The sequence below is a fragment of the Arachis ipaensis genome, chromosome B5 (assembly GCF_059453495.1).
Source record: "Arachis ipaensis isolate K30076 ecotype BB chromosome B5, ASM5945349v1, whole genome shotgun sequence".
Taxonomy (NCBI): domain Eukaryota; kingdom Viridiplantae; phylum Streptophyta; class Magnoliopsida; order Fabales; family Fabaceae; genus Arachis; species Arachis ipaensis.
Window position 1 is genome coordinate 122,413,226 of NC_142440.1, and position 13,857 is coordinate 122,427,082.

Consider the following 13,857-nt stretch of genomic DNA (forward strand, 5'->3'; position numbering starts at 1 on the left):
TTGAACGCCAGAACCATGCTTGTTCTGGGTGTTCAGCGCCAACTCTTCTCCAGGGTGCAATTCTGGCGTTCAAACGCCCAGATGCTGCCCATTTTGGGTGTTCAGCGCCAGAACCATGCTCTGTTCTGGCGTTGAACGCTAGATCCATGCTCTTTATTGGCGTTTAAACGCTAGAAAGGCCTTCCTCCAGGGTGTGATTTTTCTTCTGCTATTTTTGATTATGTTTTTAATTTTTATATTTTTTTTTCGTGACTCCACATGATCATGAACCTAATAAAACATGAAAAATAATAAAAATAAAATTAGATAAATAAAAATTGGGTTGCCTCCCAACAAGCGCTTCTTTAATGTCAATAGCTTGACAGTGGGCTCTCATGGAGCCTCACAGATGTTCAGAGCTTTGTTGAGACTTCCCAACACCAAACTTAGAGTTTGGTTGTGGCCTCCCAACACCAAACTTAGAGTTTGACTGTGGGGGCTCTTGTTGACTCTGTAGTGAGAGAAGCTTTTCATGCTTCCTCTCTATGGTTACAGAGAGAGATCCTTGAGTCTTAAACACAAGGTTGTCCTCATTCAGTTGAAGGATCAATTCTCCTCTGTCCACATCAATCACAGCTCTTGCTGTGGCTAGGAAGGGTCTTCCAAGGATGATGGATTTATAAGACCCGGTTAATTAACGGCTAATTAACCCATATATGAGAATTTATTCTAGAAAGCCAAAAATGATATTTTTATGGCTTAATATGATAGAGGAAATTGAGACGAGAATTTCGGTACCAATTTTATGGAAATCGGACCAAGATTGGACCGAACGGGCCAAACCGGTCCAACCGGACCCAAAGTGGGCCCTTGGCCCAACATAACTAAACCAAAACCCTAGTTTTCAGCACTCTCTCTCCTCACACAACACTAATACACGCTGAAAAAGAGAGGCCATGGAGGGAAGAACACTCTCTCAAGTTCTATCTCTCACTTGATCTTCAAACCACCATAACTTTTGATCTAGAGCTCCGATTGCCGCTCCGTTTGCGGCCACGCGTTCACCGTGGAGAGCTCTACAAAACCCATACAATTAATCTTGAGGTAAGCCATGTTTTACTGTTCCAAATTCGAGCCCTTGATTTCGAGTTTCATGAGTAAAAATGTTGAGATTTTGGGTTCTTTGATGTTATAGGACCCAACTCTCTTGAAGAAGAAGGTTAATCTTGTCTCTTTGGACCTTGGGTGTGGTAAGATTCTCAACCCTAGTGTAATTTGTTGTTCTATGAGGTTTGGGCATTGAGATGTTGTGTATGGGTATGATGATTGTGGCTTAGGTTGTGTATATGTAAATATTGGAGCTTGATTGGTGATTTTGGAAAGCTTGGAAGAGGGTTTTATGTGATAAAATCTGTTCTTGGAGGTGTTGATACCTTGAGAGCTTGTGGACAAGTGGTTTAGAAGTGCTCCAGTTGAGCTTGGGAAATTGGCTAAGGTATGGTTTCGGTTTCCCGTATCTAATATGTAATGTGGTAGGAAATACTTAGGCTAGATGCCCTAAGATAGGCATTGAATTGATGATGTTGTGGAATGGTTGAGATATATGATGTGATCATATGTGTGATTATGAATATTGATGCCTTGATTGTGTGATATGTGAGAAAATGCATGTTGTGATATATGCTTGATGAATGATTGAGGTTGAATTGATGGGTGGTGCCATATTGTTGGTGAGTATGATGATTATGTATAATGATGGTTGATTGGAAGTTGATATTGTTAGAAATTGGGATGAGAAGGATGTATGACATAATATTGTGTTTATCCTTTGGCCTTTTGATTGAGAAGTGTTAAAATGGTTGGAGGTAGTTTTGAGAATTTTGGTAAAATGTCAATGCGTGAGTTGAGGATGGCTTGTTGTTGAATTTGGTACACTTTGATTGATTTCAAAGAAAAGGGATGAAATTGGCATGTTTTAATTGATTTTGAAAAGAGTTGAAAGTGGCTTGTTTTGAAAATGGCACTTTGTGGTTTTGAATGAAAATATGGTTTTTGGGCATACTTTGATGGGACATAACTTGGACTACGGATCTTTGATTTGTGCCAAATCTGTTTAGAAATGAAATTGGATCCGGGATGTCCATGCCGTTCGAAGAACGGGTGAAAAATGATTTAAAATGAGAGAGTTATGACCGTCGGAAGATTGGGGGTTGAATCTGTGAATTCTGCAGCTTTTAACTTAGAAAATTTTTAGCAGAATGACCCCTCGCGCGTAGGCGCACTTGGCGCGTATGCGCCGTTCTTCGAGAAAGCATCATCCACGCGTGCGCGTGGAGTGCGCGTACGCGTGGCCCTGTTTTCATCCCAAAGTTGATTTTTGAGTTTTAAAAGCCAAACTTCATACTTCTAAGCCTCCAATCTCACCACTTATGTCTTAAATCATTATGATATGCCTAGCATGAGGAAAAGGGCTAGTGAATGTGGTAACTTGCGAGTGAAGCAAGGGAAAAATGAATGATCCATGAGGATCAAAGATGATTATGTGAGATGTGGAGGATGGCGGTGGAAGTGCTTGTTATGCCATGGGCCGAATGGCCGTAATTGTTAATGAATTGGCTGGTTATGGATTTAACCGTGAGCCGGATGGCTGGATTATGCCGTGTGGCGGCGGAGCCATGTTTATGGCTAAGTATAAATGCATATATGCTGTTGAATGAATTGTGAATGTTGGCACTTCCACCATTGAAGATGAGGGTTTCCCTGGGTAGTAGCAGTGGCTAGCCACCACGTGCTCCAGGTTGAGACTCGAAGCTCTTTTGACCCTATGTCGTAAGTGTGGCCGGGAACTGTGAAAGGCCCGGATGAGCTCGCCCCCGTAAATATTCACCAGTGAGGGTGATGGATATGGATCATGTTTATGATCAAGTTTATGATGAGTATAACTCGAGTTGGGGATGCACGACAGAGGGACAGTCCAATGATTAGCTACCAGGACTTGTCGGGTTGGCTCTATAACCGACAGATGATATCATCAGCCACTAGGGACAGGCATGCATCATAAGCATACTACATGAATTGTTTGAGATTGCCTATTTGACTGCATATTACTTGCTAATTTTCTAAATGCCTTATCTGTTCCTATTTGTAAATCTCTTGTCTGATATAACTGTGTTTGCTATATTATACTCCTGCTGGTGGTTGGGAGGTCTGAAGGAATTGGAAAGGGAAGTATTAGTTAGACTGAAGAATCTTTAGTCAGTTGCCACTTACGGTTTAGCTTGTTTATAAGCTTTGATATTATCTGGAGGAAGCTCTAGGATTGCCTTCGGCTTTCCTCTATTATTATGTATTATATATGTGGAAGCTGTTACTGTGCTGGGGACCTCTGGTTCTCACCCATGCGGATTTTGTGGTTTTCAGATGCAGGACGCGAGGCTTCTCGTTGAGGCATGCTGGAGACTTCTGGATTAGCGAAGATCCTTTGTTCTCGGGACTCTGTTTTGGGTTATATATCTTGTTTAGATACTTTTATCTCCATTAAATAATACAAACTGTGATGACTCTTTCTAGAGGGGATTTTTGGAGAATAGGTTTTCCGTATTTGTGTCCCTTTGGGTTTCCTTTGGGGTTTCCTTATTTTATCATATGTATATATTGCTATGCTCGGACCGGTTCTCTTCGCAGCCGGGTTTTGAGTCTTGATATTCTTGTTTTTGACACTCTTTATATATATGATCTCGCGTTAGCTTATCCCGGTTCGTTACGTTATCGATCGGAGTGTTGCCCGTTCGAGTTACGGTTTTTGTTTACCCCCTTTTTCTACAAAGGCTCCTAGTTATAATCAATTATTCATACTACTATACGTACTAAATTTTTGTTTTAGAGGTCGTAATACCTTGCCATCTCTGAATTATGACTTAAGCATAAGACTTTGTATGGTAGGGTGTTACATTATGGTATCAGAGCAGTTCGTTCCTGTAGAGCCTGAGGAATGGACTGACTATGCTTCTGTGCATTCTCTGTGTGTGTGTTATGTGCTACTAGTATATCTGCTTGATATAATTGGCATAAACGTTCATGAGCATGCATTTGGGACTTTGAAGCACTAGACTTCCGATATTGAGACTGATCAACTTAATATTGATTGTTTGGTGTGTATAGGGACCAGATGGCGCCTCGTGGACGCGGTAGAGGCCGTGGGAGAGGACATACGAATGCTCGTGCGCCGGAGACTAATCCTAATGACCCGGTGAACTTTATGACTGCGTTGGAGAACATGGCTGCTGCTATGCAAGCCACTGCTGAGGCTCTTGGTCAACAGATAAACAACCATGGTAATGACGGAGGTGGAGTTCAGGGTCCGATGACACTGGCGAACTTTTTGAAGGTTAATCCACCGAAGTTCAAGGGAACTACTAGCCCGACTGAAGCCGATACGTGGTTTCAAGCCATGGAACGAGCACTGCAAGCGCAGGTGGTACCTGAAGGGCAGCGTGTAGAGTTCGCTACCTATTTGCTCACTGGGGAAGCGTCGCATTGGTGGCAAGGAATCCGACGCCTCCTGCAGCAGGGTGATGATTATATCACCTGGAATGTCTTCCAAGAGGAGTTCTATAAGAAGTACTTTCCGACTTCTGCTAGGACGGCCAAGGAGCTTGAATTGTTGCAGCTGAAGCAGGGTACTATGTCCGTATCTGAGTATACTGACAAGTTTGAGGAGCTGTTCAGATTCTCTCGTATGTGTCAAGGGACTCCGGTGGAATATGAGGAATGGAAGTGTGTTAAGTACGAAGGAGGACTCCGGAGCGATATTTTCAGTTCAGTGGGACCAATGGAGATTAGGACTTTCTCCGAGTTGGTGAACAAGTGTAGGGTTGCTGAAGAGTGTGTGAAGAGGGCAACCGCTGAGAAAGGAAGTCACAAAGGATCATTTTTACAGAACCGAGGGAAGAGCTTTGCACCTAGAGGTCCGCCTTTCAAGAGGGGAGGTTCTTTTAGGAGGCCCAACAACAACTACTCCCAAGGGAAAAGGTTTGGAAAGCAGCCTCAGAATGATCAAGCTTGTACTAGGTGTGGGAGTCACCATCCAGGAGTACCATGCAAGGCCGGATGGGGTTTGTGCTACAATTGTGGAAAGGCGGGGCATAAAGCCGCAAGTTGTCCAGAGAAGCAAAAGCAAGGTGCTGGGAAAGCACAACAGACTGGTCGGGTGTTCACCACCTCAGCTGTGGGTGCAGAGGGATCCGAGACACTCATTCGAGGTAACTGTGAAATGGCTGGTCAAACTTTAAATGCTTTATTTGATTCGGGAGCATCGCATTCATTCATTGCATTTGAGAAAGCCCATGAGTTAGGGTTGAAGATCGTAACCTTAGGTTATGACTTAAAAGTGTATAATGCTACCCATGAAGCCATGGTAACTAGACTAGGATGCCCGAAAGTTTCGTTTAGGTTCAAGCAGCGTGATTTTGTCCATAATCTAATCTGCTTACCGATGATCGGTCTTGATCTTATCTTGGGATTGGACTGGTTATCCGAAAACCATGTCCTGCTTGATTGTTCTACCAAGTCGGTGTACTTTATGCTGGAGGATACAGAAGGGCCGGTTGTGGTGAATAATTATTACTTGAATTCAATGATGGTGAACTGTTCTGGAACCGAATGTCAGGGTATCCTGTTGTTAACCGCGGGTGTTTCGAGTGATGATCAAAGGTTGGATCAGATTCCGGTAGTGTGTGAGTTTTCGGAAGTGTTTCCCGATGATATTGAGGAATTTCCACCTAACCGAGAGGTCGAGTTTGCTATTGAATTGGTGCCTGGGGCGGGACCAATCTCAAGTGCTCCTTATAGGATGTCACCGTTAGAGATGGCCGAACTAAAGTCTCAGTTAGAGGAATTGTTGGGTAAGAACTTTATCCGACCAAGTGTTTCCCCGTGGGGTGCTCCAGTGTTACTGGTAGAGAAGAAAGATGGAAGTATGCGACTCTGTGTGGATTACAGGCAGCTGAACAAGGTCACCATAAAGAATAAGTACCCATTGCCGAGGATTGATGATCTCATGGATCAGTTACAAGGAGCTGGGATTTTCTCTAAGATCGATTTGCGATCCGGTTATCACCAGATAAGGGTGAGGGGTGAGGATATCCCTAAGACCGCTTTCAGGACTCGTTATGGTCATTACGAGTACACTGTAATGTCCTTTGGCTTGACGAACGCTCCTGCAGTATTCATGGATTACATGAATAGAGTGTTCCGTTCGTTTCTGGATAAATTCGTGGTTGTCTTCATTGACGATATACTAATTTACTCCAAGACTGAAGAAGAGCATGCGGAACACTTGCGGACCGTGTTGCAGATTTTAAAGGAGAAGAAACTCTATGCGAAACTGTCTAAGTGTGAGTTTTGGAAGAGTGAGGTGAAGTTTTTGGGTCACGTGGTGAGTAAGAAGGGAATAGCCGTAGATCCAACCAAGGTAGAAGCTGTGATGGATTGGAAGCAACCAACCACAGTAACTGAGATAAGGAGTTTTCTGGGTTTAGCTGGCTATTACCGAAGGTTCATCAAAGGCTTTTCGCAATTAGCTTTGTCGTTGACAAAGTTAACTCGCAAAGACACTCTGTTTGTTTGGACTCCTGAGTGCGAGGAGAGCTTTCAGACATTGAAGAAAAAGTTGACCACTGCACCTGTGTTAGTGTTACCTGAGCCGAACGAGCCTTTTGAGGTGTACTGTGATGCATCGTTAAAGGGCCTAGGGTGCGTGCTGATGCAGCATCATAATGTGGTGGCGTATGCCTCACGACAGTTGAGACCTCACGAAGTTAGTTATCCTACGCACGATTTGGAACTCGCTGCGGTTGTGTTTGCCTTGAAGGTGTGGAGGCATTATCTCTATGGGGTTAAGTTCCAAGTCTTCTCCGATCACAAGAGCTTGAAATACCTCTTTGATCAGAAAGAGCTTAATATGAGGCAAAGGAGGTGGATGGAATTGTTGAAAGACTATGACTTTGAGTTAAATTACCATCCTGGAAAGGCGAATATAGTGGCGGATGCGTTAAGTCGAAAGTCGTTATATGCGTCTTGGATGATGCTTCAAGAGGAGAAGTTGCTCAAGGGATTCGAGAGTCTAAAAATTGGTGCTCGAGAAGTATCTGGAACCTTGTGTTTGAGCCGATTAGAAATCTCGAGTGACTTTAAGTCCGAACTCCTAAAGGCTCATGAAAATGATGAAGCGTTATGGAAGGTGTTACCGACTATCGAGCAAGGAAAACAGTGGAGAGTGTCGGAAGAAAAAGATGGGTTATGGAGATTCAAGGGTAGGATCATTGTGCCGGATGTTGGCACTTTGAGGCAAGATATCTTAAAGGAGGCACACAAAAGCGGATTCTCCATTCACCCGGGGAGTACTAAGATGTACCATGATTTAAAGGCGATGTTTTGGTGGCCGGGTATGAAGAATGATGTGGCGGAATATGTTTCAAAGTGCTTAACTTGTCAAAAGGTAAAGATTGAACATCAAAGACCTTCCGGGATGTTGCAACCCTTAGAGGTTCCGCAATGGAAGTGGGAAAGTATTGCAATGGACTTTGTGTCGGGATTGCCAAGGACTAGGACTGGTTTTGATGCTATCTGGGTGATCGTGGACCGACTGACGAAGTCAGCTCACTTTTTACCCGTTCGGATGACTTACACCCTTGAGGAGCTAGCTCGGTTATACATAAAGGAGATTGTGAGACTCCATGGTGTACCTGCTACTATAATCTCTGATAGAGATCCTCGTTTCACTTCGAGGTTCTGGGGTGCATTTCAGAAAGCTTTCGGAACTCGATTAAGCTTGAGTACAGCGTACCATCCTCAAACAGATGGTCAATCCGAGAGGACGATCCAAACACTAGAGGATATGTTGAGAGCTTGTGTTTTGGACCAACCGGCGAGTTGGGATCGGTATATGCCGTTAGTAGAGTTTGCATACAATAATAGTTACCATGCGAGCATCGGAATGGCTCCGTATGAGGCTTTGTATGGGAGAAAATGTCAATCTCCACTATGTTGGTACGAAGCTGGAGAGAAAGGCTTGTTGGGGCCGGAAATGATAGCTGAGACCACTGAACAAGTCAAGAAAATCCGAGATAGGATGCTTACAGCGCAGAGTCGTCAAAAGAGTTACGCCGATCAAAGGCGGAAGCCCTTAGAATTTGAGGCAGGAGATCATGTTTTCCTGAAAGTTACTCCGACCACAGGAGTAGGTAGAGCGATTAAAGCAAAGAAGTTGAATCCTCGATACATTGGTCCATTTCAGATCATGGAGAGGATTGGGCCGGTGGCGTATCGGGTGGCTCTACCACCCCATCTTTCAAACCTGCACGACGTATTTCACGTGTCGCAGCTTCGAAAGTACACTCCTGATGCTAGCCATGTGTTAGAACCCGAATCGGTTCAGTTAAGAGAAGATTTGACGCTTCCAGTGGCTCCAGTCAGAATTGATGATACTAGTATCAAATGGTTGCGTGGAAAAGAGGTTTCATTAGTCAAAGTGGCTTGGAGTCGAGGCGGTGTTGAGGAACACACTTGGGAACTTGAGTCGGAGATGCGAACGGATTATCCGCACTTATTCTCAGGTAATTAAATTTGAATTTGAATTTTGTGGGCAAAATTCCCAATTAGGTGGGTAGAATATAAGACCCGGTTAATTAACGGTTAATTAACCCATATATGAGAATTTATTCTAGAAAGCCAAAAATGATATTTTTATGGCTTAATATGATAGAGGAAATTGAGACGAGAATTTCGGTACCAATTTTATGAAAATCGGACCAAGATTGGACCGAACGGGCCAAACCGGTCCAACCGGACCCAAAGTGGGCCCTTGGCCCAACATAACTAAACCAAAACCCTAGTTTTCAGCACTCTCTCTCCTCACACAACACTAATACACGCTGAAAAAGAGAGGCCATGGAGGGAAGAACACTCTCTCAAGTTCTATCTCTCACTTGATCTTCAAACCACCATAACTTTTGATCTAGAGCTCCGATTGCCGCTCCGTTTGCGGCCACACGTTCACCGCGGAGAGCTCTACAAAACCCATATAATTAATCTTGAGGTAAGCCACGTTTTACTGTTCGAAATTCCAGCCCTTGATTTCGAGTTTCATGAGTAAAAATGTTGAGATTTTGGGTTCTTTGATGTTATAGGACCCAACTCTCTTGAAGGAGAAGGTTAATCTTGTCTCTTTGGACCTTGGGTGTGGTAAGATTCTCAACCCTAGTGTAATTTGTTATTCTATGAGGTTTGGGCATTGAGATGTTGTGTATGGGTATGATGATTGTGGCTTAGGTTGTGTATATGTGAATATTGGAGCTTGATTGGTGATTTTGGAAAGCTTGGAAGAGGGTTTTGTGTGATAAAATCTGTTCTTGGAGGTGTTGATACCTTGAGAGTTTGTGGACAAGTGGTTTGGAAGTGCTCCGGTTGAGCTTGGGAAATTGGCTAAGGTATGGTTTCGGTTTCCCGTATCTAATATGTAATGTGGTAGGAAATACTTAGGCTAGATGCCCTAAGATAGGCATTGAATTGATGATGTTGTGGAATGGTTGAGATATATGATGTGATCATATGTGTGATTATGAATATTGATGCCTTGATTGTGTGATATGTGAGAAAATGCATGTTGTGATATATGCTTGATGAATGATTGAGGTTGAATTGATGGGTGGTGCCATATTGTTGGTGAGTATGATGATTATGTATAATGATGGTTGATTGGAAATTGATATTGTTAGAAATTGGGATGAGAAGGATGTATGACATAATATTGTGTTTATCCTTTGGCCTTTTGATTGAGAAGTGTTAAAATGGTTGGAGGTAGTTTTGAGAATTTTGGTAAAATGTCAATGCGTGAGTTGAGGATGGCTTGTTGTTGAATTTGGTACACTTTGATTGATTTCAAAGAAAAGGGATGAAATTGGCATGTTTTAATTGATTTTGAAAAGAGTTGAAAGTGGCTTGTTTTGAAAATGGCACTTTGTGGTTTTGAATGAAAATATGGTTTTTGGGTATACTTTGACGGGACATAACTTGGACTACGGATCTTTGATTTGTGCCAAATCTATTTAGAAATGAAATTGGATCCGGGATGTCCATGCCGTTCGAAGAACGGGTGAAAAATAATTTAAAATGAGAGAGTTATGACCGTCGGAAGATTGGGGGTTGAATCTGTGAATTCTGCAGCTTTTAACTTAGAAAATTTTTAGCAGAATGACCCCTCGCACGTAGGCGCACTTGGCGCGTATGCGCCGTTCTTCGAGAAAGCATCATCCACGCGTGCGCGTAGAGTGCGCGTACGCGTGGCCCTGTTTTCATCCCAAAGTTGATTTTTGAGTTTTAAAAGCCAAACTTCATACTTCTAAGCCTCTAATCTCACCACTTATGTCTTAAATCATTATGATATGCCTAGCATGAGGAAAAGGGCTAGTGAATGTGGTAACTTGCGAGTGAAGCAAGGGAAAAATGAATGATCCATGAGGATCAAAGATGATTATGTGAGATGTGGAGGATGGCGGTGGAAGTGCTTGTTATGCCATGGGCCGAATGGCCGTAATTGTTAATGAATTGGCTGGTTATGGATTTAACCGTGAGCCGGATGGCTGGATTATGCCGTGTGGCGGCGGAGCCATGTTTATGGCTAAGTATAAATGCATATATGCTGTTGAATGAATTGTGAATGTTGGCACTTCCACCATTGGAGATGAGGGTTTCCCTGGGTAGTAGCAGTGGCTAGCCACCACGTGCTCCAGGTTGAGACTCGAAGCTCTTTTGACCCTATGTCGTAAGTGTGGCCGGGCACTGTGAAAGGCCCGGATGAGCTCGCCCCCGTAAATATTCACCAGTGAGGGTGATGGATATGGATCATGTTTATGATCAAGTTTATGATGAGTATAACTCGAGTTGTGGATGCACGACAGAGGGACAGTCCAATGATTAGCTACCAGGACTTGTCGGGTTGGCTCTATAACCGACAGATGATATCATCAGCCACTAGGGACAGGCATGCATCATAAGCATACTACATGAATTGTTTGAGATTGCCTATTTGACTGCATATTACTTGCTAATTGTCTAAATGCCTTATCTGTTCCTATTTGTAAATCTCTTGTCTGATATAACTGTGTTTGCTATATTATACTCCTGCTGGTGGTTGGGAGGTCTGAAGGAATTGGAAAGGGAAGTATTAGTTAGACTGAAGAATCTTTAGTCAGTTGCCACTTACGGTTTAGCTTGTTTATAAGCTTTGATATTATCTGGAGGAAGCTCTAGGATTGCCTTCGGCTTTCCTTTATTATTATGTATTATATATGTGGAAGCTGTTACTGTGCTGGGGACCTCTGGTTCTCACCCATGCGGATTTTGTGGTTTTCAGATGCAGGACGCGAGGCTTCTCGTTGAGGCATGCTGGAGACTTCTGGATTAGCGAAGATCCTTTGTTCTCGGGACTCTGTTTTGGGTTATATATCTTGTTTAGATACTTTTATCTCCATTAAATAATATAAACTGTGATGACTCTTTCTAGAGGGGATTTTTGGAGAATAGGTTTTCCGTATTTGTGTCCCTTTGGGTTTCCTTTGGGGTTTCCTTATTTTATCATATGTATATATTGCTATGCTCGGACCGGTTCTCTTCGCAGCCGGGTTTTGAGTCTTGATATTCTTGTTTTTGACACTCTTTATATATATGATCTCGCGTTAGCTTATCCCGGTTCGTTACGTTATCGATCGGAGTGTTGCCCGTTCGAGTTACGGTTTTTGTTTACCCCTTTTTTCTACAAAGGCTCCTAGTTATAATCAATTATTCATACTACTATACGTACTAAATTTTTGTTTTAGAGGTCGTAATACCTTGCCATCTCTGAATTATGACTTAAGCATAAGACTTTGTATGGTAGGGTGTTACATTATGGTATCAGAGCAGTTCGTTCCTGTAGAGCCTGAGGAATGGACTGACTATGCTTCTGTGCATTCTCTCTGTGTGTGTTATATGCTACTAGTATATCTGCTTGATATAATTGGCATAAACGTTCATGAGCATGCATTTGGAACTTTGAAGCACTAGACTTCCGATATTGAGACTGATCAACTTAATATTGATTGTTTGGTGTGTATAGGGACCAGATGGCGCCTCGTGGACGCGGTAGAGGCCGTGGGAGAGGACATACGAATGCTCGTGCGCCGGAGACTAATCCTAATGACCCGGTGAACTTTATGACTGCGTTGGAGAACATGGCTGCTGCTATGCAAGCCACTGCTGAGGCTCTTGGTCAACAGATAAACAACCATGGTAATGACGGAGGTGGAGTTCAGGGTCCGATGACACTGGCGAACTTTTTGAAGGTTAATCCACCGAAGTTCAAGGGAACTACTAGCCCGACTGAAGCCGATACGTGGTTTCAAGCCATGGAACGAGCACTGCAAGCGCAGGTGGTACCTGAAGGGCAGCGTGTAGAGTTCGCTACCTATTTGCTCACTGGGGAAGCGTCGCATTGGTGGCAAGGAATCCGACGCCTCCTGCAGCAGGGTGATGATTATATCACCTGGAATGTCTTCCAAGAGGAGTTCTATAAGAAGTACTTTCTGACTTCTGCTAGGAATGTCTTCCAAGAGGAATGTCTTCCAAGAGGAGTTCTATAAGAAGTACTTTCCGACTTCTTCCAAGAGTTCTCTGTCTTTTGCTGAGTGGATGATGGATAAGGCTTGCTGTTACTAAACCTGTTTCTTCCACCATTATTAAAGCCTTGTTGAGGCTTTTGTTGATCCTTCCATGAGAAATTTGGATAATTTCTCCATGATGGGTTATAGGTGTTTCCATAAGGCTTACTCATGTAATTTACCTCTGCTATTGCAGGGTTATCAGGATCATAAGCCTCTTCTTCAGTAGGCGTCTCTTGAGTACTGTTTGATGCATTTTACCATCCATTTAGACTCTGAGAAATTATATTGACTTGTTGAGTCAATATTTTGTTCTGAGCCAATATGGCATTCAGAGCATCTATTTCAAGAACTCCCTTCCTTTGAGGCGTCCCATTGATTACAGGATTCCTTTCAGAAGTGTACATGAACTGGTTATTAGCAACCATGTCAATGAGTTCTTGAGCTTCTGCAGGCGTTTTCTTTAGGTGTATGGATCCACCTGCAGAAGTATCCAATGACATATTTGATAACTCAGACAGACCATCATAGAAAATATCCAGGATGGTCCATTCTGAAAGCATGTCAAAAGGACCTTTTTGGTCAGTTGCTTGTATCTCTCCCAGGCTTTATAGAGGGATTCACCTTCTTTTTGTTTGAAGGTTTGAACATCCACTCTAAGTTTGCCAAGCTTTTGAGGAGGAAAGAACTTGGCTAAGAAAGCCGTGACCAATTTTTCCCATGAGTTCAGGCTATCCTTAGGTTGGGAGTCCAACCAGGTTCTAGCTCTGTCTCTCACAGCAAAAGGGAAAAGCATGAGCCTGTAGACTTCAGGATCTACTCCATTAGTCTTTACAGTATCACAAATCTGCAAGAATTCAGTTAAGAACTGAAAAGGATCTTCAGATGGAAGTCCATGAAACTTGCAGTTTTGTTGCATCAGAGAAACTAGCTGAGGTTTCAGCTCAAAATTGTTTGCTCCAATGGTGGGGATGGAGATGCTTCTTCCATGTAAATTGGAATTAGGTGCAGTAAAGTCACCAAGCATCCTCCTTGAATTATTATTATTTTTGGCTGCCATCTCATCTTCCTGTTCGAAAATTTCTGAAAGGTTGTCTCTGGATTGTTGTAATTTAGCTTCTCTTAGTTTCCTTTTCAGAGTTCTTTCAGGTTCTGGATCTGCTTCAACAAGAATGTTCTTGTC